The sequence below is a fragment of the Chiloscyllium plagiosum genome, unplaced genomic scaffold (genome assembly GCF_037043375.1).
Source record: "Chiloscyllium plagiosum isolate Xiang-an unplaced genomic scaffold, Cpla_swu_hap1 HiC_scaffold_5, whole genome shotgun sequence".
NCBI classification, from domain to species: domain Eukaryota; kingdom Metazoa; phylum Chordata; class Chondrichthyes; order Orectolobiformes; family Hemiscylliidae; genus Chiloscyllium; species Chiloscyllium plagiosum.
In genome coordinates, this window is record NW_028270143.1 from 113,617,443 (window position 1) to 113,641,398 (window position 23,956).

At 43.3% G+C, this 23,956-nt stretch overlaps 1 protein-coding gene across 5 annotated transcripts in view; it reads right to left on the minus strand.

The window, feature by feature from the left end:
* Positions 1–23,956, minus strand: part of dpp6a (dipeptidyl-peptidase 6a) — a 1,528,415-nt gene that overhangs the window by 731,456 nt on the left and 773,003 nt on the right. The gene's annotated exons all lie outside the window — the stretch shown is intronic.

The window sequence follows — 23,956 nt, forward strand, 5'->3', positions numbered from 1 at the left end:
TTACACATACACACACAGTATCACACACAGACACAGTATCACACAGGATCTCACACACATACATACACAGTATCTCACACACAGTATCTCACACACACACAGTATCACACACACACAGTATCACACACACACAGTATCAGACACACACACAATATCACACACACAGTATCTCTCTCACACACACAGTATCACACACACAGTATCTCACACACACAGTATCACACACACACAGTATCACACACACACAGTATCACACACACAGTATCTCTCACACACACACAGTATCACACACACACAGTATCTCACACTCACACACACACAGTATCTCACACTCACACACACACGCAGTATCTCACACACACACACCCGCAGTATCTCTCACACACACACCCGCAGTATCTCTCACACACACACCCGCAGTATCTCTCACACACACACCCGCAGTATCTCACACACACACACCCGCAGTATCTCACACACACACACCCGTAGTATCATACACACACAGTATCTCACACACACAGTATCTCACACACAGTATCACACACACACAGTATCTTACACACACACAGTATCAGACACACACACAGTATCAGACACACACACAGAATCAGACACACAGTATCACACACACAGTATCTCTCTCACACACACAGTATCACACACACAGTATCAGACACACACACAATATCACACACACAGTATCTCTCACACACACACAGTATCACACACACAGTATCTCACACACACAGTATCACACACACAGTATCTCTCTCACACACACACAGTATCACACACACAGTATCTCACTCACACACACACAGTATCTCACACACACACACACAGTATCTCACACACGCAGTATCTCACACACACACACACACGCAGTATCTCACACACACACACACACGCAGTATCTCACACACACACACACGCAGTATCTCACACACACACACCCGCAGTATCTCTCACACACACACCCGCAGTATCTCACACACACACACCCGCAGTATCATACACACACAGTATCTCACACACAGTATCACACACACACAGTATCTTACACACACACACAGTATCAGACACACACACAGTATCAGACACACAGTATCACACACACAGTATCTCTCACACACAGTATCACACACACACAGTATCTCACACACACAGTATCTCACACAAACAGTATCTCACACACACACATACGCAGCATCTCACACACACACAGTATCTCACACACACACGCAGTATCACACACACAGTATCTCACACACACACAGTATCACACACACAGTATCACACACACAGTATCACACACACAGTATCACACACACAGTATTTTACACACACACAGTATCTCACACACACAGTATCTCACACACACAGTATCTCACACACACACAGTATCACACACAGTATCTCACACACACACAGTATCACACACACACAGTATCACACACACAGTATCTCACACACACAGTATCTCACACACACAGTATCTCACACACACAGTATCTCTCACACACACAGTATCTCTCACACACACAGTATCTCTCACACACACAGTATCTCTCTCACACACAGTATCTCTCACACAGTATCACACACACAGTATCTCACACACACAGTACCTCACACACACAGTACCTCACACACACAGTATCTCACACACAGTATTTCACACACAGTATTTCACACACAGTATCACACACACACAGTATCTCACACACACAGTATCTCACACACACAGTATCACACACACAGTATCTCACACAAACACAGTATCTCACACACACACAGTATCTCACACACACAGTATCTCACACACAGTATCTCACACACAGTATCTCACACACAGTATCTCACACACAGTATCTCACACACACAGACAGTATCTCACACACACAGTATCTAACACACAGTATCTCACACACAGTATCTCACACACGCACACGCAGTATCTCACACACAGTATCACACACACACAATATCACACACACACACAGTATCACACACACACACACAGTATCTCACACACACAGTATCTCACACACACAGTATCTCACACACACAGTATCTCACACACACAGTATCTCACACACACACAGTATCTCACACACACAGTATCTCACACAGTATTTCACACACAGTATCTCACACACAGTATCTCACACACACAGACAGTATCTCACACACACAGTATCTCACACACAGTATCTCACACACACACACAGTATCTCACACACACACAGTATCTCTCACACACACAGTATCTCTCACACACACAGTATCTCTCACACACACAGTATCTCTCACACACAGTATCTCACACACACAGTATCTCACACACAGTATCTCACACACACAGTATCTCACACACAGTATCTCACACACAGTATCTCACACACACAGTATCTCACACACACACACAGTATCTCACACACACAGTATCTCACACACGCAGTATCTCACACACGCAGTATCTCACACACACAGTATCTCACACACACAGTATCTCACACACACAGTATCTCACACACACACAGTATCTCACACACACACAGTATCACACACACAGTATCACACACACAGTATATCACACACACAGTATCTCTCACACACAGTATCTCTCACACACACAGTATCTCACACACACAGTATCTCTCACACACAGTATCTCTCACACACAGTATCTCTCACACACACAGTATCTCACACACACAGTATCTCACACACACACACACGCAGTATCTCACACACACAGTATCTCACACACACAGTATCTCACACACACAGTATCTCACACACACAGTATCTCACACACACAGTATCTCACTCACACAGTATCTCACACACAGTATCTCACACACACAGTATCTCACACACACAGTATCTCACACACACAGTATCTCACACACACAGTATCTCACACACACAGTATCTCACACACACACAGTATCTCACACACACACAGTATCTCACACACACAGTATCTCACACACAGTATCTCACACACAGTATCTGACACACACAGACAGTATCTCACACACAGTATCTCACACACAGTATCTCACACACAGTATCTCACACACAGTATCTCACACACACACACAGTATCTCACACACACACAGTATCACACACACACAGTATCACATACACACAGTATCTCTCTCACACACACAGTATCTCACACACACACAGCATCTCTCACACACACAGCATCTCACCCACACAGCATCACACACACACAGTATCTCACACACACACAGTATCTCACACACACACAGTATCTCACACACACACAGTATCTCACACACACACAGTATCTCACACACACACAGTATCACACACACACAGTATCTCACACACACAGTATCTCACACACACACACAGTATCACACACACAGTATCTCACACACAGTATCTCATACACACATACACACACTGTATGTGTGTATGAACCCGAGGCACTACACGGGTAGTGCCTCCCACCCGCCCTCCTCCTCTAACCTAATAATAACATCTGTTGTGGCAAGCAGGTAAGTGCTGAATTTTGCTTGTATTATTTAGACACAGTTTTTGTTTAAACAGTTAGCTTTAGAGGGATGGCAGTGAAGGCAGTGCAATGTTCCTCCTGCAACATGTATGAGGTGAGGGATGCCATCGACGTCCCTGCCGATTACACTTGCAGGAAGTGCACCCATCTCCAGCTCCTCCAAGACCGTGTTAGGGAACTGGAGCTGGAGTTGGATGAACTTCGGATCATTCGGGAGGCAGAGGGGGTCATAGATCAGAGTTATAGGGAAGTAGTAACTCCAAAGATGGCAGATAGATGGGTTACAGTGAGGGGGACTGGGAGGAAGCAGCCAGTGCAGGGACCTCCTGCGGCCATTCCCCTCAAGAACAAGTATACCGTTTTGGATACTTGTGGGGGGGATGACTTACCAGGGGTAAGTAACGGGGCTCAGGTCTCTGGCACGGAGCCTGTCCCCGTTACTCAGAAGGGAAGGGTGAAGAAGAGCAGAGCAGTAGTAATTGGGGACTCGATAGTTCGTGGCACAGATAGGCGGTTTTGTGGGAACGAGAGAGACTCACGTTTGGTATGTTGCCTCCCAGGTGCAAGGGTACGTGATGTCTCTGATCGTGTTTTCCGGGTCCTGGAGGGGGAGGGGGAGCAACCCGAAGTCGTGGTCCACATTGGCACCAACGACATAGGTAGGAGGAGTGCTGAGGATGTTAGACAGGCTTTCAGGGAGCTAGGTTGGAAGCTTGGAGTTAGAACAAACAGAGTTGTTGTCTCTGGTTTGTTACCCGTGCCACGTGATAGAGATTCGAGGAATAGGGAGAGAGAACAATTAAATGCGTGGCTTCAGGGATGGTGCAGGAGGGAGGGGTTCCAGTTTTTGGATAACTGGGGTTCTTTCTGGGGACGGTGGGACCTCTATAAACAGGATGGTCTACACCTGAACCTGAGGGGAACCAGTATCCTTGGGGGGAGGTTTGCTAGTGCTCTTGGGGGGGGTTTAAACTAACTCGGCAGGGGCATGGGAACCCAGATTGTAGCTTCAGGGTGCAGGGCCTGGAGTGTAGGGAGGTGAGGAACATGGCATCAATTTCCAAGGAGGGTGCCTGTAAACAGGGAAGTGGTTTGAAGTGTGTATACTTCAATGCAAGAAGTATACGAAATAAGGTAGGTGAACTTGCAGCGTTGGTTGGTACCTGGGACTTCGATGTTGTGGCTATTACGGAGACATGGCTAGAACAGGGACAGGATTGGCTGTTGCAGGTTCCGGGATTTAAATGTTTTAGTAGGTTTAGAGGTGGGGGTAAAAGAGGGGGAGGTGTGGCATTGCTTGTCAAAGATAGTATTACAGTGGTGGAAAGGACGATGGATGAGGACTTGCCATCTGAGGTAGTTTGGGCTGAGGTTAGGAATAGGAAAGGTGAGGTCACCCTGTTAGGAGTCTTTTACAGGCCTCCTAATAGTCCTAGAATCATTGAAGAAAGGATTGGGAAGGTGATTCAGGAGATGAGTGACAGTAATAGGGTGGTTGTTATGGGGGACTTTAACTTTCCTGATATTGATTGGGAAAGCTATAGCTCAAGTTCGTTAGATGGGTCAGTGTTTGTTCAATGTGTGCAGGAGAGTTTCCTGACACAATATGTAGACAGGCCAACAAGAGGTGAGGCCATACTGGATTTGGTTCTGGGTAACGAACCAGGCCAGGTGTTAGAATTAGAGGTAGGTGAGCACTTTGGGGGTAGTGACCATAATTCGGTGATTTTTACACTCGTGATGGAGAGGGATAAGTGTGTACTACAGGGCAAGAATTATAGCTGGGGTAAGGGAAATTATGATGCGGTGAGGCATGACTTAGGATGTGTGGCTTGGAAAAGTAGACTCCAAGGCAAGAGTGTAAATGATATGTGGAACTTGTTCAAGGGGCAACTATTGAGTGTCCTTGATAATTATGTACCTGTCAGGCAGGTAGGAAAGGGTCGTGCGAGGGAGCCGTGGTTTAATAAGGAATTGGAATCCCTTGTTAAATGGAAGAGGGCGGCCTATCTCAAGATGAGACGTGAAGGTTCAATTGGGGCGATTGAGAGTTATAGGGTAGCCAGGAAGGACCTGAAGAGAGAGCTAAAAGCAGCAAGGAGGGGACATGAAAGGTCCTTAGTAGATAGGATTAGGGAAAACCCTAAGGCTTTCTATAGGTATGTTAGGAATAAAAGAATGACTAGGGTAGGAATAGGTCCAGTCAAGGATAGTAGGGGGAAGTTGCGTGTGGAGGCGGAAGAGATTGGGGAGACACTGAATGAATACTTTTCTTCAGTATTCACTCAGGAACAGGGCATTGTTGTCGATGAGAATACTGAGGCACAAATAAGTAGAATGGATGGCTTTGAGGTATGTAGAGAAGAGGTGTTGGAAATCCTGGAAAAGGTGAAAATAGATAAGTCCCCTGGGCCTGATGGCATTTATCCTAGGATTCTCTGGGAAGCAAGGGAGGAGATTGCAGAGCCATTGGCCTTGATTTTTATGTCCTCTTTGTCTACAGGAGTAGTCCCAGAAGACTGGAGGATAGCAAATGTGGTTCCCTTGTTCAAAAAGGGGAGTAGGGATAGCCCTAGTAACTATAGGCCGGTGAGTCTCACTTCTGTTGTGGGCAAAGTCTTAGAGAGAATTGTAAGGGATAGGATTTATGCACATCTAGATAGGAATAATGTGATCAAGGATAGTCAGCATGGTTTTGTGAAGGGCAAGTCGTGCCTCACAAACCTTATTGAATTCTTTGAAAAGGTGACGAAGGAGGTTGATGAGGGGAAAGCGGTAGATGTGGTATATATGGATTTTAGTAAGGCGTTCGATAAGGTTCCCCATGGTAGGCTACTGCAGAAAATACGGAGATATGGCATTGAGGGTGAGTTGGAGGTTTGGATTAGGAATTGGCTGGATGGAAGAAGACAGAGGGTAGTAGTTGATGGCAAAGTTTCTTCATGGAGTGCCGTCACTAGCGGTGTTCCGCAAGGATCTGTTTTGGGACCATTGCTGTTTGTCATTTTTATAAATGACCTGGAAGAGGGGTTAGAAGGTTGGGTGAGCAAGTTTGCGGATGACACGAAAGTCGGAGGAGTTGTTGACAGTGAGGAAGCATGTGGCAGGTTACAGCAGGATATAGAGAAGCTGCAGAGCTGGGCAGAAAGGTGGCAGATGGAATTCAATGTAGCTAAGTGCGAGGTGATTCACTTTGGGAAGAATAACAAAAAGATGGGGTACTGGGCTAATGGTCGGATACTTGGTAGTGTGGATGAGCAGAGGGATCTTGGTGTCCATGTACACAGATCTCTGAAAGTTGCCACCCAGGTAAATAGTGCGGTGAGGAAGGCATATGGCGTACTGGCTTTTATTGGTAGAGGAATTGAGTTCCGGAGTCCTGAGGTCATGATGCAGTTGTATAAGACTCTGGTACGGCCGCATCTGGAATATTGTGTGCAGTTTTGGTCGCCATACTATAGGAAGGATGTGGAGGCATTGGAACGGGTGCAGAGGAGGTTTACCAGGATGTTGCCTGGTATGGAAGGAAAATCGTATGAGGAAAGACTGAGGCACTTGGGGCTGTTTTCACTAGAGAAAAGAAGGTTTAGGGGTGACTTGATTGAGGTGTACAAGATGATTAGGGGGTTAGATAGGGTCGACAGTATGAACCTTTTCCCGCGTATTGAGTCGGGTATTACAAGGGGGCATAGCTTTAAATTAAGGGGGGGTAGATATAGGACTGATGTTAGGGGTAGGTTCTTCACTCAGCGAGTCGTTAGTTCATGGAATGCCCTGCCAGTAACAGTGGTGGACTCTCCCTCTTTATGGGCATTTAAGAGGGCATTGGATAGGTATATGGAGGATAGTGGGTTAGTGTAGTTTAGGTGGGCTTGGATCGGCGCAACATCGAGGGCCCAAGGGCCTGTACTGCGCTGTATTCTTCTATGTTCTATGTTCTATGTTCTATGTTCTATGTATCTCTCTCACACACAGTCATAAACTATCTCTCACACACAAACTCACTCTCAGACACACACATAAACACACTCTCTCTCTCACACACACACTTACGTGACCTCTCCTCACACGCAGTTCAGTCAATCTTGAAATTATTCTTCTTTCTATACTGTTAGAATTCAAACCTCCCACTGTCTTTCAAATCTGGTTCCCTGTGGTTTACATAAATCCCCGTCCAGGTTTAAACACAAAAAGACATCGATGGATTAACATTCCGTTATGCACCTCATGAGAATACGTTCAATCTGGTCTCAATCTGCTTTGAGTGTATTAACATAAATTAGGACGATCGCCTTTGAACAAGGTTTTGTTCTATGTTTTGTGGGATATTGTCCATATGGAACTGCCCTTGTAATGATGGCAGTGAACCGCTTTCTTGAAGTGTTGCAGTCCTTGGGGTGTATGTGCACCCTCGCAGCTGCATGGAAGTGTTACGTGTAGCTATTGCTTTGTCTATGTGTTCATTCTATGGGCCAATATCATAACTTTGCTGGAACCATGGACACGTGCAGTGCAACTAGCCAAGATTGAAGATTGCAGATTCTCACATTGAACTGAGAGTTGATTGTAAGAGTCAGCGGCATTAAAGAAAAATCTCAACACACTGTTAATGTGCCTGAAATGTTTTATTGCCACAATTAACCTACCTCTCATTTAATCAGTTGGCACAAAGTCAACATAGGTGTGTGTGTGTGTGTGTGTGTTTCAGTCAAACGAGCAAGTTTTACAGACAAGAGCTGATTTTTCCCACCTCACCTCTCCCCATCTCCAAACACCTCCACAAACTGGTTTCCCTGACAACCCCATGTTTGTCTTCCTGTCAAGAGAAGAGTGGGACCCTAATTGAAATTGGAGTGGAATGCATCCCGCTAATAACCCAGATATGGCTGTTGACTCTCCAGTGAATAGTTGTAGTAGCGAAATTCAGGATGAGGTCATTGTTTTAACCCTTTTTTTTAAACCATTCCAGATGCCTCCTTCTCCTCTCCAGTTCCCCGCCCTGCCTGAGTAATATGGGCACTAAGTGATATCGATCTGAATAGTGTTCAGTCAGTGATGTCCATGGGGGTCGGTTTGAGATTGCTTGGAATGTTTTCCTGCGAGGAATATAACAGTAAGAAAATAAAACAACTGATTTTAAAGGTAAAATGATACCTTTTGTCATATGAGTTACACCAGGTGTGCTAGCAGAGATAAAAACTTGGCTGTCTGGCAGAAAGTACAGAGTTGGGATAAAAGGGCCCTTCTCAGGATGGCAGCCAGTGACAGGTGATGTTCCGCAAGGCTCAGTGCTGGGACCACAACTTTTCACTTCATACATGAACGATCTAGATGAAGGAACTGAAGGCATTCTGGATAGGTTTGCAGATGATACAAAGGTAGACAGAGGGACAGGTAGCATTGAGGAGGTGGGGAGGCTGCAGAAGGACTTGGACTGGTTCGGAGAGTTGGCAAAGAAGTGGTAGAGGGAGTATAACGTGGGAAAGTTGAGGTCACGCATTTTGGTAGGAAGAATAGAGGCATGGACTATTTTCTAAATGGGGAGAAAATTTTGAAGTCTGAGGTGCAAAGACTCTTGGGAGTGCTAGTCCAGAATTCTCTGAAGGTAAACTTGCAGGTTGAGTTGGTAGTTAGGAAGGCAAATGCAATGGTGGCATTTATTTTGAGAGGACTCGCATATAAAAGCAGGGATGTACTTTTGAGGCTCTATAAGGCTCTGGTCAGACCACATTTGGAGTATTGCATGCAGGTTTGGGCCCCATATCTTAGGAGTAATGCACTGGCCCTGGAGCATGTTCAGAGGAGATTCACGAGAACGGTCCCAGGGATGAACAGCTTAACATATGAGGAACATTTGAGGACTCTGAGTTATACATGATGCAGTTTAAAAGGATGGGTGGGGTTGTAATTGAAACTTACAGAATACTGAATGGCTCGGACAGAGTAGATGTTGGGAAGATGTTTCCATTGGTAGGAGAGACTACGGCCTGACAGCACAGCATCAGAGTAAAGGGAAAACCTTTTAGAATGGAGATAAGGAGAAACCTCTTCATCCAGAGAGTGGTGAATCTCTGGAATTCATTGCCACAAAAAGCTGTGGAGGCCAGGTCATCGAATATATTTAAGACTGAGACAGATAGGTTGAGTATCAAGGGGATCAAGGATTACGGGGAGAAAGCGGGAAAATGGTGTTGAGCAACGTATCAGCCGTGATTGAATGTCAGAGCAGACTCGATGGGCTGAATGGCCTAATTTAGGCTCCTATGTCTTATGGTCTTATTGACAAAGTACCTCAGTGATGGGACCCGGGTTCGATGCCAGCCTCAGGCGACCATTTGAGTGGAGTTTGCACATTCTCCCAGTGTCTGCGTAGGTTTCCTCCAGGGGCTCCAGTTCCCTCCCACAGTCCAATGCTGTGCAGGTTCAGTGGACTGGCCATGCTAAATTGTTCCGTAGTGTCTCGGGGCATGCAAGAGAGGGAGAATAGTCACGGGAAATGCAGGGAAGGGGTAGGAGTCTGCGTCTGGGTGGGATGTTCATCAGCGAGTTAATGCAGACCCAATGGGGTGATATCACAGAGATAACATTGGACAGTTATTATGGTGAAGCAAACATGGCATCAAACAGTGGTAGCCAGGAAGAGGAATGTAACAGATGACTAAGGAGTTGAGGGCCTCAAGACAATAACAGTCACTTTCCTAACATTAATGCTAATAGACTTCAAATCCCTCGGTAATTTTGTTTATATAGATTGCATAATGGTTTTGTTAAAATAGCACATACAATGAAGTATTAGTGATGTGAAACATTACTCCAGAAAGGAATTTCATGTTCCTCGTCCTTTCAACAATGAGAACATCTGCTTACATCTTTTTACACTTCTCACATTGAGACATGTTTTCAAATGGCTTTTGAGCCAAGATAGAAAGAAACCTGTTCCTGACAATTCCATTGTCAGTAGCTTCCTGCTATTTAACCAGTCAGTGTGGGAATACTGTATTTGAGAAATGCTACTGCAGTTCACAGATTGAAGTAAGCCATGAGTATCAAAATGTAGTATCATAAAATTCTAATTTTGTTAACTCTAATATTTGCACAAGAAAGTATGTAAGGTTTTGTACAAACGTGATTGATTCCTAACTGCCCTCTGAGCAATTAGGAATGATCAATAAATGCCAGCCGAGCTGGTGACACTCACATCCCATGAGTGAATAGAAAAAAAACCAAGAACGATCTGATAGCTTAGTGCACAGCAGCATTTCCAGGTCTCAGGGACAGTTTTGATGAAAGTCAATTCTGACAAAGTGCCAGTGGACTCGAAACACAAACTCTTGTTTTTGTCTTGCCAGACCTGCTGAGTTTCTCCAGCATTTTGGTCTCTGTTTCAGGGCACGGCTTCTCTGTTTTCCATTTTCACCTAAAGCTCTCATTGCCATATAGCCTCGACAACTGAGGGATGTAGTGTCCAATGTTTCCTGGTGATTCTTTAACAGTGTTACGTGATATCCATCAGTTACTCAGGTATGACAAAATTATGAAGTTACTTCGATTATTTTTTAATAATGTGCTCGTTTCAAGGTAAAGTCTTCATAGACCTCCTGGAGCATTGGGCTGCTCTCTCAATAGACAGGGAGAGTCAGCTGGTAGTGATTTAACAGGAGGGTCTCCACACATGCAAACATGGAAAATAGGTCCAAGAATAGGCCATTCAGCCCTTTGAGTCTACTGTGCCATTCAAATGTGATCATGTTGATCGTCTAACTTATTATCCCGTTCCCACTTTCACCCCACACCCTTTGATCCCTTTAGGCTAAACTCCTTCTTGAAAACTGTTAGCCCTTAAAACTATATTGAACTCCTTCTTGAAGGAAAGATAAATTGGTTTCTTTGGGCTTAAATTGGCCTTCACTACCCAGAGCTAAGAGCAAGAGATCCTGAGCTTCAGAACTCCTCAATATCTTGCTCAAAGCGCCATGCTGTCCAGTGACCTGACAGCCAATGACAGTCATTGAGAGGGCAGAAGGCCTTTGTCATTGATAACTGTAACAGTTAGCTTCTTGCCATGGAACAGTTAGCTTCTTGCCTCTGATGGGAAGAGAGATTGAGAAGAAGAACCCTTCACAGTAACCTCAGCTGGTGCAGGAATTGAATCCACGCTATTGGCATCATTCATCAACCATCAAGTCAACTGAGCTAACTGATCCCACATAAGTGATAGCCAGAAGGAGATATTGCAATGGGGACAATAAATTGGAGTTCCAAATAAGGAATGTCAGAAGAATCTTTTTCTCCCCCTCAGAAGGTAGCATGTCTTGGGCACTGTCTTTCCCCAGTAGGCAATGGATGCAGAGTCGTTGAATAATTTTATGGCAGAAGTCATTAGATCCCTGACTAACAAAGGAGTCAAAGATTATCAGGGGTAGGTGGAACTCTGAATTTCAGCCAAGATCTGATCTTATTAGATGGTGGAGCAGGCTGGAGGGTGCACAGGGGATTGGCCTACTCTTCCTCCACCCATTCATATGCATTCCAGAACATCACCAGCTCTGCTTTGATTGCCAGCTCTGTGAGCTACCTTTATGAACATTATTCCTACAAAATGCATCTCTTCCTGCACAGAGGGAAGGACAACAGTGAAGGGAAGTGGTAAGGGCAGCACTGTGGCTACTCCTTTCCACTCCAAAGTCAAATAGGGCTGGTGCACCTTCATGCATCACCACCAAAAATACTCGTCTGAACCCGAACAGTGGTATATCAGTCCACATTGTTTTATTCCAATCTTCCCCTTCCCGGATTCTTAGCTGCCGACTGATTTTTCTTTATTATTGTGCATTCCCATTATTATTCATTCAGACACTAATGTCTTCCATCTTCAGCTCCTGGTCTTGTGCCATCAATAGTTGAAGGAGCACAGTCATAACTTATGCTAACTGTACAAAAAGGCTTATTAAGCTGGCTAGTGCACCACAGTCACATTAGATTATTAAAAAGATAAACTTGCATCTATATTTCACAACTTCAGGATGTCTGAAAGTGCTTTATGGCCACTAGAATACTTTTGAAGTGTGGTTATTGCTATAAAGTAGGAGATGAGGCAGCAAATTCCATGCGATAAAGCTCCCACAATAATTAAACAAATGACCACATCGTGTGTGTTAGCTGTTGATTGAGACACAGGCATTGGCCAGGACAATGGAACAACTCCCCCAATCATCGACAAACAGTATCTATTACACACTCAGTTCACCAAAGTCAGACACCCCCAATATTGCAGCATGCCCTCTGCACTACACTGAAACAACAGCTTCAATTTGTGCTCATGTTTCAGGTGTGGAACTTGAACCTTCAAAGCCAAGACTATTTCCACTGTATCAGTATAGAAACATAGCAACACAGGAAATAGGGGCAGGAATCAGCCATTCAGCCCTTTGAGCCCATTCCACCCTTCATTATGACCATAGCTGATTATCCAACTCAATAGCCAATTCCTTCTTTTCCCTCTTCACCCCTTTAGCCTCAGTGTCTATCTTCAATTCCTCTTGAATCATACAAACTTTTGTCCTTTACTGCTTTCTATGGTATTGAATTCCACAGGCCTATCATTCTTGAGGTAAAGAAATTTCTCCTCATCTTAGTCCTAAACAGTATACCCTGTATCTCTAGAATGAGAACCCTAGTTATGGACTCCAGATCATTGGGAACATCCTTCCTGCATCAACAATATCTATTCTGTTAGAATTTTTACAGGTTTCTGTGAGATCCCCCATCATTCTTCTAACCTCCAGCGAATATAGTCTTAACTGATTCTACCTCTCCTAATACGTCAGGCTTCGCTGCTCTCCCTCAATTGCAAGAGCATTCTTCTTCAGCTAAGAAGACAACCAAAGCTCCACACAATATTCCAGATATGGTCTCACCAAGGCCATGTATAATTGCAGCAAGACATCCCTACTCCTGTAGGAGAATCGACGTTTCAAGCATAAGCTCTTCATCATCCCTACTCCTGTACTCAAATCCTTTTGCTATGAAGACCACATACTTTTGCCTTCTTGACTGCCTGCCACACCTGCATACTGCCTTCAATGACTGGTGAATGAGGAGATCCAGGTCTCGTTGAACATTCTCCCCTCTCTTAATTTATAGCCATTCAGTTTGTATTCTGCATCTTCACTGAGCCACCGTGCTGCCCTCCATGAGGGGAATGGATAGGGTGAATAGCAAAATCTTTACCCCAGCATGGGGGGAGTCTAAAACGAGAAGGCATAGATTTATGGTGAGAGGGTGAAGAGCTGAAAGGGACCTAAGGGGCAACTTTTCACACATAAGATGATGTGTGTATGGAATGAGCTGCCAAGGAAGTGGTGGAGGCTGGTACAATTGCAGCATTTAAAAGGCATCTGGATGGGTATATGAATAGGAAGGGTTTGGAGGGATATGGGCCAAATGCTGGCAAATGGGAGTAGATTAATTTAGGATATCTGGTCAGGTAGATGAGTTGGACTGAAAGGTCGGTTTATGTGCTGTACATCTCTATGACTCTAGGACACTGATCAACACTATGAGTTACATTGTTGAAGAACTCCAGGAAATTTTGTCAAACACGAGCTCCCCTTTGTAATACCATGCTGGCTGGGTCTGATTCTCCCATTGCTTTCTCGGTGCTTTGCTGTAAAATCTTTGATAATGGACTCTTGCATCTTCCCCACTATTGACATCAGACTCACTGGTCTTTAATTCCCTGTTTTCTCTCTGTGACCCTTTTTAAATAGTGGTGTTATATTTAGCCACCTTCCAATCTGTAGGAACCATCCTGGAGGCTAAAGAATCTTGGAAGATATCCACCAACGCATCTTCTATTGCTAGTGGCTACACTGGTAATTGAGAGCTTGAGGGATCGAGAGTTCAAAGTTGATCTAGGTAAGCATGAATCAGAATTTGATCATCTGCTCATAAATGTGTTCCTAAAAGCCATGAGTTTCTTGAATGCCCTTTCTTGCCAACCATTTCTGCCCATGTGAAACCAATCCCACACTACACTCTCAGGAAAACAAACATTGACTTGACAGTGGATGCTACTTTAATAGATCAGGTGACCTCTGCAGACATTTTGATATACAGTGAACTATTCCATTGAAAAAAAAATAGTTTCAAATGAAAGAACTAAGTATTATTTCAGTCAATAGAATTAAAGATTAAAAGTAGATACATTATGATTTCATGACATATATAGCAATGGCTTTGAGGCAATGTTTTCAATGCAGTAATCTCACTGAGAGGCTCAGATAACATAACGCAGACAAATCCTAAGGAGTTCCTTTTGAGCTACTGTTATCTACATCCCAAAACGAGATTACAGATTTGAGATCACCATATGTTGTTAGCTTCTTTCTTTAACAAAAAAAAATGATGAATTTGTAAAAGAAATGCTGTTGTTCAATTACTTTTGGTTTCAGCAGCATCAGTTGTCAATTTGGGTCATTCATGGTTGGTGCACAGTGTGGCCTTGATGTATGATAATGTCTACATAAGAAAATCAATGACTGTAATGTAAGTTAGACTTGCCACCTACTGAATACGAATGAGTGGGAATCTAGCCCATACTTTGCACATTTATCAAGCACGAAGAAAATCAGTGACATTTTTTTTCAGGTGGTGTTCCTGTAATGTGTTTTACTCAGAAACCGGCACAACATTTACAGCAACAGAGGCAAGCCAATTCAGAGCCTCGAACCTGTCGCATCGTACATTTGAATCATGGCTGACTTGCACTTTAACTTCATCTGCCACTTTGTAACTCTGAGCAATCTTGTTCCCTAGAAATCCATGAATCTAATTTTAAAATGTTTAACACTTTTTGGAGGAAAAACATTCCAGATTTCCATGATCTGTTACGTTTGGTTGTGCTTCCTGACATTACTCTCGAAGAGCTTGTTTGTTCAGGTCTCCACATCGAGAGAAATCATTTCCTTCTATCTACCCTATCAATTTCTTTAACTACCCTAACCATTTCAAAAAGATCATCCCCTTAGTCTCCTATACTGAAGGGAATTCAATCCTAGTTTACGTCACAATAAGTCAAGATCTGTGCAAGAAAATTGAGGCTTTTGAGTTCCAGATGCTAAAATTCCATATTTTTTCATTTGATTAATCATCTGATGTGGGTATTGCTAGCTTGGTGATCCCTAATTGTCCAAGCGTAAGAATCAACTGCATTGTTATAGGTCTGGAGTCACACCTGGGCCAGACAAGGGACAACAGTTACCTTCCCGAAAGGACATTCGTCAACTAGATGGGTTTTTCCTGACATTCAACAGGATTTCGCCAATTGACTATTGTTCCATAGATTCTTAATTCCTGATTTTTATTGAATTCAGATTTCACCAGCTGCCAAGGAATTGCAAGGCTAAGTTGGAGGATTGAAACCTGGTGTCCCAGAACATTACAAGAACCGCTGGATTAACGGTGCAGAAGCAGTACCACGAGGCCATCACTTCCCCACAGAACTCTGACAACTGGAGAGGGACTTGAAATTGTAAGAGCATAAAGAACTGTTCAAAAGTGATATTCAGAATGAAAATATCAATATTTCAACCATTTTATCAGAACTAAAAGCTACGGAGATCTCTTCGAGAGGGCAAAGTGGAGGCAGCAGGAAGAGGGATTGACGTCAGTGGTGTTGGGTAATAGGGTAACAATGAGCTGTAGTGGATGGCTGAGGATGACACAGGATGGACCATCCTGGCATGCCATGGCAGCAGATCCTCTGGTAGAAATGGCCATGGGCAGCAGTTTCTTTTTTGTTTTTATTCATTCATAGGATGTGGGCATCACTGACCAGGTCAGCATTTATTGCCTTGAGGACAGGTAAGAGTCAAACACATTGGTATGGGTCTGGATTCACATGTAAGCTAGACCTGGTAAGGATGGCATATTCCTTCTCTAAAGGACATTAGTGAACCACATGGGGTTTTCCTGACAATCAACAACAGTTTCATGATCATCATTAGACTCTTAGTTCCAGATTTTTGCTGCATTCAAATTCCAGCATCTGCTATGGCAGGATTCAAACTCAGGTCCCCAGAACATTAGCTGGGTGCCTGGATTAATAGTCTAGTGATAATACCACGAGGCCATCACCTCCCTAGGTATGCAATCATTCCCAAATGAGGGATAAATATCCCTCTGATTGGAGGTGCTTGGCCCCTCAAATTTGATTTTAACTTTCTCTCTCCAAAGACTCCTCCATTCTAAGTTGCTGTTTTGATCCCTCACCTGACTTGGTAGGGCTGCTGAGATTTCAGAACTGCCAGCACTCTTAAGGCCTGCAGCATCAGGGATCAGCCAGCATTTGGAATGTCAAACTCAGAGCTGGTGTCTTGGGAGGCTGGATCTGAAAACACACCTTTGTCTTACTCTTGGCAAGCGCGGTCTCGGTACAACCATTAAATTCTGACATCATGATCTTGTAGCCCAGAGGAAAATCTAGTTGGATAAATCAAACTCCAATTGCCTTCAATTGCACTATTAGAGATGGAGAACAGGACAAATCTACTTCATGTACAACAGCATCTGTGTCTCTCCACTGTGATTTCACAGAACCACTATAATAATCTCCACTCAACATTGTCCAAGTGTTCATCTCGTTGAAATTCTGTAGAATAGCATTATATCAAATCATATTATTCCTGCAAATGTAACTTTACAGGTTGGACTAGAAAGCTATGCTGAAAAAAAATCCACTTTACTGGTTACAAATATAATTTCACACTCTTCACTGAATGCATTCACTGGCAATGTGTACTCTCTTTCAGACCACAAAGGACTGAGAGACTCTGGCCAAACATTTAATAAGGAATCAGAGAGGCTACATGATCCAAGAATGGGATTTCAACTTCTGCCTTCAAATATGAGCACTTGCATTACAGCAAGATCCCAGTAGTATGAGCAACTTTTCCAACTACCTTCCAGATCAGGTGAATGAATACAAGACAGTGACTATTTTGAGTCACCGATTAGTAATGCCTGTTTGCTATGCAGTGGGACTCTCAGTCATTACGAGAGGCATGATTTGTTTCTCTTTTTAATTAAGCCTGGACTCAAGCACAGGCCACTAATAGTTTAATATCTGCTGGAAACCATTTGCTACTGATTATCAGGGGTGCTGCTGTGTTTACTCATTATACTTAACATAGGATCAGGCAGAGGGCAAATGAGACATGTTATATCATTCCCTTTTCTTGTAGAGTCAAAGGCGCACCTTATAGCAAATCTTATGCCTATCTCGAGGCAGGCTTGTTTGCATCCTCTACGGTGCTGACATACCCCCATCCACCTCCACGAGTCAGACCCTGACAGTCAACTACCTGATGTCTGTGGGAGACTGTGCAACCTGCCCTTGCGAGGGAGTGAGCCAGCAGGATTTTCAATAAAACCAAGGAGAACATTACTTGGCCCTTAATTCTGCATGTACCTTTATCAAGCCTAATCATAAATGTTTGAAGTCACACAATACGAGGTTACAATCCAACAGGTTTATTTGAAATCACAAGCTTTCAGAGTGCTGCTCCTCCATCAGGCAAGTGGAGGTGCTTGTGTAGGACTGGGATGGAAAAAGTCAGAAGGACTTCATCTGACGAAAGAGCAATGCTCCAAAAGCTTGTGATATCAATTAAACCTTTTGGATGAGAACTTGGTGTTGTGTGACTTCTGATTTTGTCCACCCCAGTACAACACTAGCACCCCCACAGCAGAAATGTTATCACATATATCTGGAGCAGATGGGACTTGGACCAGGGCCCCTGGCTCAAAGATTGGGCCAAATCCACTGCATTCCAAGAACCCTTTTATTTCTGCAACTATGTTCCTAATTCAGACTCCTGCCACCGGTCCAATGCCCCTCCCACCCTGATGTTGAAATTTGGAACCATTGCTCATCCACAATGGTTAGGTATAATTTTTCTCAAGACCTGATCTTCCTGGTACCAGGCATTTCTACATATCATTCTGTGGTGCTGGCAAAGAAACCCCAGTGATGACTGATTTTATTTTCTCCCGGCTCTCAAGTGTTTACCATTGTAAAAGTGAAGCCATGCAAAGCAGATCAAGTGAATGTATAAGGAACAAAATGTCGATGCTTCAATTCATATTAATCAGCCTTTCACTCTGAGGGGAAAATAAAAGAATTGACCACTTGGCATCAGAATGAAGATCATTCTGCCATCTGGTTGGAGTGGTCAAAATAATGGAGGCGCTCCATAAGGTTAACTGGGGAAATGTATTCATGGTAAGTCAGTAACTCAGCGTTTTAATTCGAAGATCAAAGAACAAAGCCAGATAGCTGGAGTTTCTTTTGACAGAGACTTTTGTTTGGCCACGGGATACAATGCCAGAAACAATGATGAGAAGCAAATCCCTGACAGCTAATAACCAGTAAGCAGTTAAGTATTTGATGGAATAGAGAGAGAGAGAAGTGGGGGGGGAGGGGAATGGAAAGAAATGGAGAGGTCTCTCCAGTGTGCTGAATAACTTGCTCCATGCTTTAATAATATATGATTCAATCAATTGTGCTTTATTCCAATTATCACTCTTCAGGTGGTAATCAATTCTCTGTTAGTTGTTGTGCCATTTGTATTCTTAAAAGCATGTTTAGAAAATAGCTAAGAACTCAACATGATCAGAAGGTTGTCAGTCTGAGAGTGGATGTGGATCAATTCAGCTGCACAGCTTTGACAGGCAGAATGCATCCATGCTACAGCATTGGCAGAGATATATCTGTTTGTTATTTATCAGCCTTGATTACAAGTTCTCATGAAATACATCCAATCCCTGGTGCAAGAGCATTGGAACGTCTTGTATATCTTCGTGTGGAGAGGATGGACGCAACATATTGTATAAAATTTTGCACCCCTTGCTTGATGATGGATATAACTGTATTGGAGGCAGTTCAGCAGGGGTTCACTAGATTGATCCCAGAGATGAGGGGTTTTGCAGAGCAGCTTAGGTCTGGAGGCTCTGGGGTTTAAAAGGATGAGAGGTGTAAAAGATACTAAAGGGAATTGACAAAGTAGACATGGAGAGAATGTTTCCTCAAATGGGAAAATCTCAAACAAGGGCTCCTACGTTTAGAACAAGGAGAGCAGATTTAAAATGAAGATTAAAGGAGAAATTACTTCTCCCAAAGAGTCGTGAATCTGTTGAATTTGCTGCTCCAAAGTACGGTGGTCACCAGGACCCTGAGTAAATTGAAGAGGGGGGATAAATGGACCTTTAATTAATAATGGCTTGAAGGATTACAAACAGCAGACAGGAAAGTGGAATCGGGACCGAGATGAAGTAAGGGACTGAACCACCTACTCCTGTTTGTCATGATTGTAATGAGGTCAGCCAGGTGGATCACATAGAATATGAGTTCCCTCATTGGGTCTATCAATCTGGTCCAATCAGGGAGCCCTGGTTGACAGATATAAACAATAGTGTTTAAAGAAAAAAAAAGAAAAACAGGAGTAAAGGAAAAATAAACAGGAGTGTCAGAGAGTCTGTTCACTCTGAGAGGTGGCTCTGAGGGAACTGGATCAGTGTCAAAGATTCTCTACGTATAAATAAACAGCAACTTAGTGATGGGATACTGGTCTCTGGGGAGTTATTTCACCACTCCTAGTTCCTATGTTCTAACTTTGTGAATATGAGCCAGTGAGGAGGTTGCTTTCTGTTTAAAACCTCTCTCCTACTTTGAATTGCCAGCTTTGGGAACATGTCCAACTTTTATATAAAAGAAGTGTAATCTTTTTCTGAGAGCTTACCTGCTTGAACACCCACTTCTTGGCCAAGAACCACTTTGTAAACAGTATGATTTGGGAGAAGTTGGGAACACAAAATAGTCACTGGATATCAAGCCTTATTTCATCAACCTTCAAGGAAGATGGTAGTCACAAAACCAAACGTAGTTCCCATAAGCCAAAACTGAACTGTGCCACTCTTTGCTCAATGTTCATACTCCCACCTCTGAGTGAGAAGGTTGAACTCCCACTCCAGGAACTTGAGCACATAACCCAGATTGGCCCGTTGGTGCAGTATAGTTGGAAAGACTATCTTTTGACTCAGATTTTAAGCCAAAAACTCTATTTTCCATCTCATCTTGTGATGCAAGTGTATTGGAACTTGTTGATGCATTTTAGTTAGCCCTGCGAAGTGCTTTTTTAAAATAGATCAGGATTGCAAATGGCACCACTTTCAAGAAAGCATGTGACTGCAGTAGAGTGTCAGGAAAATCCCTATTGTTTTATTGGATGAAATATTTTACTGTTGGGTTTATGACAGGTCGAGTAAATCTATTAACGTAATTAGTTTTACATTAACTTCTGAACAGAAGCCTCAAAGTTTTAGTTCAGAAGAACTTGGAGTTCAGTTCAATACAGAATTGTTTTCTTCCTTACAGGAGAACCAAATATTTTCTCTTTAATGCAGGGGAGCCATCACCACCGCAGAAGTAGTTTCTAGTTTATGGAGCTTCTGAGTCAGGAGAGTTTGGATAGAAAGCTTCAGGCTGTTGGAACCATAAAGGATTTGTTCATCAGAGATGTGCAACAACCATGCAATTTGACTCAAAATGTGATCATCATTTTAAAAAGTGGTCTCAACATTTCAAGGAGAAGAATCTGAAAAATGTCAGCTCAATAAAGATGTTTTTTTTTAAATAGTTGAGACCAGATTGATATTTCTCTGGATTGAAAATACGTAATACCTGGTGTTGGAAAATGGGTTAAATAATGATCTGATATGTGTGTTAAGGTCGTTGTGCCTTCTGTAAGTATACACTCTTTCTCCTTTTGTGAGCTTTTGTTAAAAAGCATCTACAGCCTCAGGTGAGTATGTTTCAGAGATGAGTCACCACATTCATCAACAATAAAAAAAAAGATCTATCAAGCCAGGTTCCATTCTGAGATCTGGCATAGTCTCTATTAAAAGTAAAGTAAACACGCTATAATCCTACCATCACCTCAGATCATAAAAATGTGGAGATCATGTGGCATTATTCAAAAAAATGCATGGGTGTTGCCCCAATGTTTTGTATGGCTCAACTATAGAGATTTAAACTTACAAACTGGCTGCTGTGTTTCCTACTTTACCTCAGTGAATACACTTTAAATATATTAATTGACTTGAATGTACTTTGAGACAACTTGACTTTGAAAAGCAGTATAGAAATGCAGGCCTTCCCTTCTTCAATTAATGTAAAAAAGGTTCCCGTGTTTTAATACATTCCATACTTCATTGCAGTCTCCGTCTATAAATGGATAAAACAGCTGAATTTCAAAGGTGACATGAAGGAAGCATTTGACTGACTATGGCATCAAACAACCTCAGTAAGACAAAGGAGGATATAAACTGGCTGGTGAGATGGGATGATCAGTGGGAAATGGAATTCAATCTGGATAAATGTGACGTGATGAACTTGGGCAGAACAATCAAGGCAAGGGAATACATGATGAACAGTAGGATACTGGAAAGCACTGAGGATCAGAAGGAGCTTGATAGCATGTAGACTGGTTTCCTAAGGTATCAGGACAAGTGGATAAAGTGGTTAAGAAGACATGTGGTATTTATTAGTTGAGACATAGAGTATAAGTGCACGCAGGTTGTGCGTTTATAAAGATATTGGTTAGGCCACACAGAGTATTGTCTGCAGTTTTGAAATCCACATTCCAGGGGAGGGATGTGATAGCACGGAGGAGATTTACCAGGATGTTTCCTTGGCTGGAGAGTTTAAGTTACGAAGAGAGATCGGATAGACTGGGGTTGGTTTCCCCAAGGTACTGGAGACTGAGGGGGAACAGGATTGAGATGTATTAAATGATGAATGCATTGATAGGGTAAACAGGAAGAAATGTTTCCCCTTGTTGGAGGGATCAATGACTAGGGCATTGATTTTAGGAAAGGGGAAGGGGGTTTAGAGGACATGTTTTCACCCAGAAAATGGTGAGAAAATCATGGAACTCACTGTCTGCAAGCATGGTGGAGGCAGAAACCCTCATAATATGTAACAGGGACTTAGATATGCACTTGAAATCGAGCTAGGGTTTGGGTGAGGCTTACAAGGCGATGGGCCAAGTGCTGGGAAAATGAGTAGAGGTAGTTGTTGTTTTTGACTAGCCCTGACTTGATGCGCTAGAGGACATTTTTATAGACCTCAATGACTCGAATTGATATCAGTAGGAATCAGAGAGAAAACTCTTCCCTGATTGGACTACTAACTAGCAAAAGGGAAGATGGTTGTGGTGCTCATCTCAGTGCCAGGACATGATTGCAGGAGGTCCTCAGGTTAATGTCTTAAGCCTAACTATCTAAGGTCAGCAGTGGGTATGTTTACTGATAATTGCAATGCTTGATTCCATTCACAGCCTCAGAGATCATAAGGCTGCCCGCGTGTACCAAAACCTGGCCAATATTCAGGCTTGGGATGGTAAGGGGTAAACAGCATTGTGCCACACTTGTCCTAGGTAATGCATAGCTGCAAGATTGAGGCTATCTGTCTCTACTTGACAATCAACAGCATTACTACTGCCAAATCTATAACCTGAAGGATCACCACTAACCAGAAATGTAACCGGTCTAACTAAATACATACCGTGGCGAAGTCAGAAGCTGAATGTGATGAATAGCTCATAAACTGACTCCCCAATGCATTTCCACCATCAAAAAGGCAGAGTGTGATGGAATATTCAGTCTTGCCTAGCGGAGTGTAGCTCCAGAAATACCCGAAAAGCTTCCACCATTTTGAGCAAAGCTGCCTCTTCATCAGCAACCTGACCACCAGTCAAAACACTGACTCCCTGCATCAACAGCACACCAAAGGAACAATGTCTCACAACAACATGCCCTGCAGAAGCCTTTGATAGCACCTTCCAGACCTATGACCTCAACTGTTAAGGCGGCCAGTGGGCACACAGCTACGCTAGTGGCTGCAAGTTACCATCCGAGTCATGTGCCCATAAAATATATTGCCATTCCTTCATCATCCTTAGGTTGATACCTTGAAACCTCTTCCCTAAGTACCCAGGGGGAATTACAGCTGCTTGAGGAAAGGGACCATCGCCACCTTCCCCAGGGAACGTGGGGTGGATAGTAAATGCTGAAATGGCCAAAAATGCCCATAGTTCAGAAATGAATAAAAAATCAAATCCTCAAGATACGTGATGATGATTTGTACATTTCTAGTTGTCCTTGAGGAAGGTGCAACCCCAGCTTTTCATGAACTGCTGCAGTTTGAGAGTCAAGGGTATTTCCTCAAAGCTATTAGACTGGGAGTCACAGAGCTTTGACAAAGCACTGATGGAAGGACAGTGACATATATCAAGGTCAGGAAGTTATGTGACTTGAAGAAAGGAAACATTAGAGATGTC